The 5,960-nt window shown below is 39.7% G+C and overlaps 1 non-coding gene across 1 annotated transcript; it reads left to right on the forward strand.

Annotated features, from left to right (window-relative positions):
• Positions 1 to 630: 630 nt before the first annotated feature.
• LOC121483737 lies at positions 631 to 778 on the forward strand. Its single transcript, XR_005985838.1, has one exon. It is a non-coding gene; the product is annotated as a U4 spliceosomal RNA (small nuclear RNA).
• The last annotated feature ends 5,182 nt before the right edge of the window (positions 779 to 5,960 follow it).

Here is a 5,960-nt window from a genome sequence, read left to right on the forward strand (position 1 = left end):
ATGGGCTTCCTGATGGGGCTTGCCATCACAAAATGATTTTTGGATATCCTAAAGGAAGGAAATCTTTCTCTTGTCGGGTTAGAAAAAAAACAGAGGAGTTGGGAGGATATTGAGTACTTGCTTTGCTAATCCCTCATTTGTCCTGAAGTTCCCTATCTTCTTATGAGGTGATAGCCAGAAAATCTTAAAATGACACCATAAACTTACGTTTGTGGAGTGCTGGCTTTCTACATATCCCATAAATGTCACTCTTGAAAAATTTATGTGCATTTTGTTACTTATGTTCCAAAGATATTCCAAATATTTTAAGCCAAGGTTGTGAATAATTATGGGCATTTCATATTGGTGAGATATTTGGGGAAATGAAAGTCTTGTGTCCTGGCCTGATTTCTCCCTTGACTTTTATGTTGATGGCAAGCTTCCTGCCCCAAATATATTTGCATTAGAGCCAGGCATTTTACAATGGATATCCTCACCAAAGTGCCATTCTTCAAGAACTGTTACAGTTATTGAAACTTATCCTTTACTTCTTTATATCTTTCTCTAATTTACATGCATGCATGATTTTCTCTCCAGCAACACGATGAGCTTCATGAAGAAAGTGACAGGGATCTTAAAAGCCTTCATACCAGCTTTGCGCAGTGGCAGTATCGTAGCCAATGAGGTTTATCCGAGGCGCGATTATTGCTAATTGAAAAGCCTTCATACCAATGTTCTATATTTCCACCGTAGGGGTTACATGTGAGAATGAATTTATCCAAATGTATTGAATTATACACCCAAAATGGATGCATTATATTGAATATAAGCTATAGCTCAGTAAAATTGATTTTAAAAAGTTTTTGTATTTGTGGGGAACCAGCTGCAGAGCCTGAGAACTGAATCTTGTAGTCCTCAGCACACTGGGGATACGGAAGGTCCTGAGTCAGCATACTGGCTCTTGACCACATTGTTCTCCAGATACAGCTCCTTTGCCCCCCCTTCTTTGAGTCAATAGTCTATTCTTTTATCTTTTGAAATAAACATGTTTTTCTCTGCTTCCCAAAGTTAATCATTCCTATAGCCAATCTGCTAGATTTCTTTTTTTTTTTTAATTAACTTTTATTGGTGTTTAATTTACCAACATACAGAAAAACACCCAGTGCTCATCCCGTCAAGTGTCCACCTCAGTGCCCGTCACCCATTCCCCTCCAACACCCGCCCTCCTCCCCTTCCAAAACTGGAGGAGACAAAGCCTCGGGGTCCGAGTCTGAGTCCAATTCCAGTTTGAATCCGAGTCTGAGTCTTGGTCCCACTGTCACCCAGATTAAAATTCAGTGAGACTCTGAGTCTTTCTTCATATTGTCGCCTCTATCCTGGATCAGTGGCATGTATCCTTTCCAGAATTTACAGCGGAGTCTTCCTTATATGTGGAATCAAGTATTTTCTGATTGAATTTTCTGTTAAATTGTATAGTTGTTTTGTTTTGTTTTTGCTGTAGCCAAGAGTTTTCTCAGGAAATCCAGACTTATATATATCCAACAACATGGCTCCACCCAGATTTTTTCATAGGCTCCACAAACAACATGACCAAAACAGAACTGTCAATTTCCTGGCATTGCACTAAACCTGACCCTCTACTCAATTCCACATTTAAGAAAACCATCCTAACCCAGTTGCAAAGATCCACATTCCAAAAGACACACTTGATTACTTTCTATCCTTCACCACAAGTTTAGTACTTCTGAAAAATAACTCATTTCAAACTCCTCACCCCTTCCATTGCTAAGACTCTGGTCCATGCCACTGTAACTTCTCACTCTCACATCTGTAGTAATTTCCTACCTCATCTCCTTGCTCCTATATTTCAGTCTGTTCTATAAAGAACATTTTGAGTGACCTTTAATAAAGCAGATTCTAATAATATTTCTTCCTTTCTTAAAATGCCTCAATGGTACCATCTTAGTAAGAACAAAATCCCAAGTGTTTCCCATGGCCCATAAGGTCTTCTGTGACCTGGCCCCTCCTACTACTCTAATCTCATTTCCTAACACTGTTGTCCTAAGGCACATTGACTTCCAAGCTATTTCCTAAATGTGCCAAGCTTGTTCATACTTTAGGGCTTCTCTTTTTGGTGATCCCTCTGCTGTTCCCTGAGGTTCTATATCTTCCCACAGCTGACTACTTCTTACTGAGTATCAGATAAAAGTCATTTCTTCAGAAAATTCTCCCTGCCTTCCCCATCCTAGTAGCTCTCTATCATATTTCCCCATATTATTTTCTTAATAATATTCCATCCCTGAGGATATCAACCCTTTAAAATATAAGCTCAATGGGAACCAGGGCCATGTCTGTCAGGTTCTCTTCTTTATCTATAGTACCTATCACAGTGCCTCTCACATATTGGTAATTTCTAAATATTTGTTGAATGAATGAATGGCATTGATTAAAAAGATGCATGCTAAGGTGTGATGAGCCAAGCAGTCTGGAACATGGGATTTGGGAGGATGGGAAAGTGATCTTAGATATTTCTAAAATAGTAGTTTTGTTTGAACCCATGAAAATTGCGGTTTGAAAATTGGGTAGAAAGTCCATAATAAATTGAGGGAGTGCTTCTAGTTGCCTTGAGTATAAAAGTGTAGCATATATTATATACCAATTATCCTTCTTTCTTAATAATAGAATCCAAAATTTATTTGGGATAGGAGTGTTCCCAGTAAAAGACCATATTTGTAGCCTTTTTTGCAGCTATGTGAGGCCACATGACCAACTTCTGCCCAACAAGTTGATTGTAAAAGTACTGTGTGGTAGTTATAGGAAAAAAGATAAAAGGCAGCTGAACTTCTCAGACCAAGGTAGCTCTTACACCATCTGTTGTGGACTGAACTGTGTCCCAGCCAAATTCATATGTTGAAGCTCTAAACCCCTGTACCCAGAACATGACTGGATTTGAAGATACAGCCATTAAAGAGGTAACTAAGTTAAAATGTGGCCATTAGGGTAGGCCCTAATCCAATATAATTAGAATCCCTATAAGAGCAGTTTAGGACATATGGAGAGATACCAAGGTTGCATATGCACAGAAGGATGACCATATAAAGAAAGAGCAAGAAAGAGGGTGACTATCTGCAAGGCAAAAAGAGAGGCCTCACAAGAAACCAATGTTACAAATACTTGGATCTTGGCTTTCTAGTTTTCAGAACTTGAGAAATAAGTTTCTGTTGTTAAGCCACTCAGTCTGTGGTATCTCTGCCCTAGCAAACTAATATACCATTAGATAAGGCTTTAATTATGACAGCTCTTGAGAATCAACGGGGGAGCCTTAAAAATACTGATGACTGGATCTACCCCTAGAGATTCCGATTCAGTTTCTCGAGTCTGGGCACTGGAGGGGATTTTACTGCATATCTAGAGTTGAAAACCACAAGTCTAAGAGAATAATGTTTTGCATCCTATAGAGGAGGTTGAGAGCATTGGATCTAGGATCATGTAGAAGGCATTTCCCTCCACCCCATATATCTCTCCTTCCACTGTTTATCTTCATCCCACAGCTCCCTTTTTTTCTTCTATCCAGATCCCCACTGATGGACCCAGAGATTTTCCCAACTCCATCCCGTTACAAATCCAAGATGCATCTTAATTTTTTTAAAGATTGTATTTATTTATTTATTTATTTATTTATTTATTTATTTATTTATTTATTCATGAGAGACACATAGAGAGAGGCAGAGAGAGATAGGCGCAGAGGGAGAAGCAGGGTTCCTGCGGGAAGCCCAATGCAGTGCTTGATCCCAGGACCTGATCAGGCCCTGAGAAGAAGGCAGATGCTCAATTACTGAGCCACCCAGGTGTCCCAAGATACATCTTAATTTGAGGAACATTAAATAGCGTCAGCCCCAGTTTGGGCCCCCTGTGCCAAGAAAAGTAAGTTTTGAGGAGCCTCACCCTCTCTTATTTTGCCTGATAGCCTGAGCCAGGGCTCAGAAGCTACCATCTGGCCTTTTAATCCAATTAGACAATGCACAAAACTCAAGAACCTGAGATTTTACTGATGGAAAGTAAGCATATGAAAAAATATTTAACATCTTTAGTCATCATGGAAATGCACAATAAAATATGAACACACTTATTAGAATGGCTTAAAACATAGTGACAACACCAAATGCAGACAAGTCTATGGGTAAACTGAGTCACTCAGATATTGCTAGTGAGAATACAAAATGGTAGGGGCACTCTGGAAAGCAATCTGGCATTTTTTCCCCAAAGCTAAGCAGGTAATTAATGGATAATACAGCAATTGCACTCTAGGCAATTTACCCAAAGAAATGAAAATTTGTGTTCACCTGAAAACCTGTACATGAATGTTCATAACGGTTTTATTCATAATAGTTAAAAAAGTAGAAACAGCCCAGATGCCCTTCAATAAGTGAATGGCTAAACAAACAGTGATATATCCATACAATGGAATTCTATTTGGCAGTAAAAAGGAACAGATTATAAATACACTTAACAACTTGGATGGCTCTCAGGGGAATTATGCTAAGTGAAAGAAATCCATTTAAAAAGGTTGTATACTATATGATTCTACTTATATGACATTTTTGAAATTATGATAGTGTTTGACAGAGATTAGGGATATGGCGCCAGGGAGAAGGTAGGTGTGGCTATAAAGAGTAGCATGAGGGAAGTTTGTGGTAATGACACAGTGTTGTATTTTGTTTGTAGGGATAGTTGCAAAGCCTACATAGTTGGTAAAATGCATGAAATTATGCATGTATATTATACACAGACACTCTAACACACAAATGAGTGCGTGTAAAACTTCCATACCATACCCCTACTTTGTTTGCCTCCCAGACTCCTTGGCTGGTACCTCTAGCCTTCCCACAGAGTCAACGTTTGGAGATTGTCTGCCAGCTTCTCTGCATTAACAGGTTTATACCCAACCAAGGACAATTTTATTTATTTTTTAAAAATTTATTTGGTTATTTTAGAAAGAGAGTGCAGGGGCAGGGAAGGGCATAGGGAGAGTGAGGGGGAGAGAAGCAGACCCCCGCTGAGCAAAGAGCCAAATGTCAGGCTTAATCGCATGACCCTGAGATCGTGATATGAGCAGAAATCAAGAGTGGGATGCCTAATCAACTGAGTCACCCAGTTGCACCCAAACCAAGGACAATTTATACCTACATTTACTCTGTACAACAGCCCAAGGAGTAGACAGTCTAATTTCATTCTCAGAAGAAAATATTGAGTCACCGAGAGGGCATGTGACTTAACCAAAGTAATACCCCTGGTGAATAGTGGGGTCAGGAAGATAACCCACGTTTTTTTTGATAACCCACATTTTAATTCCAGAGCCCATGCCCTTGACCACCAAGCTAGACACTTTGTGTGTACCTGTTTGCTTTTTACAATACTGAGAAGATCCCAAGGACTGCAACACTACATTCCCACACCACTGAACACAGACTGGGCTGAGTGTTCAACCTACAATATACCACTCACCTAGAATTGCTCCTAGGGGTAGCAATGGAAGTCCAGGTAAAGGCACAAACAGAACCAAGACATTCCTTCTACTTCAACAACAAACAACAAACAATACTACCTTAAAGTCATACATGCTTCACACCCTCACACAGTATTCTTCAGTCAGGGTCTGACTTGATATTCACGTGAAGGGGACAATTGTTCTCTGGAGGTCAGAGTGTTTGGTATGGGGATGGCAACAATAGGAATAATCTGCTCTCAGTTACAAGGACCATCCTATGTGCCAGGTCCTGTGAAAACCACTTCAGGAGTCATTTGATGCATTTTTCACAGTTACCCAAGAGATAGATATTATTAGTTTCATTATCACACGAGGAAACTTACAGGTTAAATGCCCAAGGTCACAGAGTAAGGACCTTGGATGAGTGCCATCAAACTCCACAGCCTGTGTTCCTAATGCCTGAATTGTGAATGGCAAACATGCATGATGCAGG

The sequence above is a fragment of the Vulpes lagopus genome, chromosome X, assembly GCF_018345385.1.
Source record: "Vulpes lagopus strain Blue_001 chromosome X, ASM1834538v1, whole genome shotgun sequence".
Lineage (NCBI taxonomy): Eukaryota > Metazoa > Chordata > Mammalia > Carnivora > Canidae > Vulpes > Vulpes lagopus.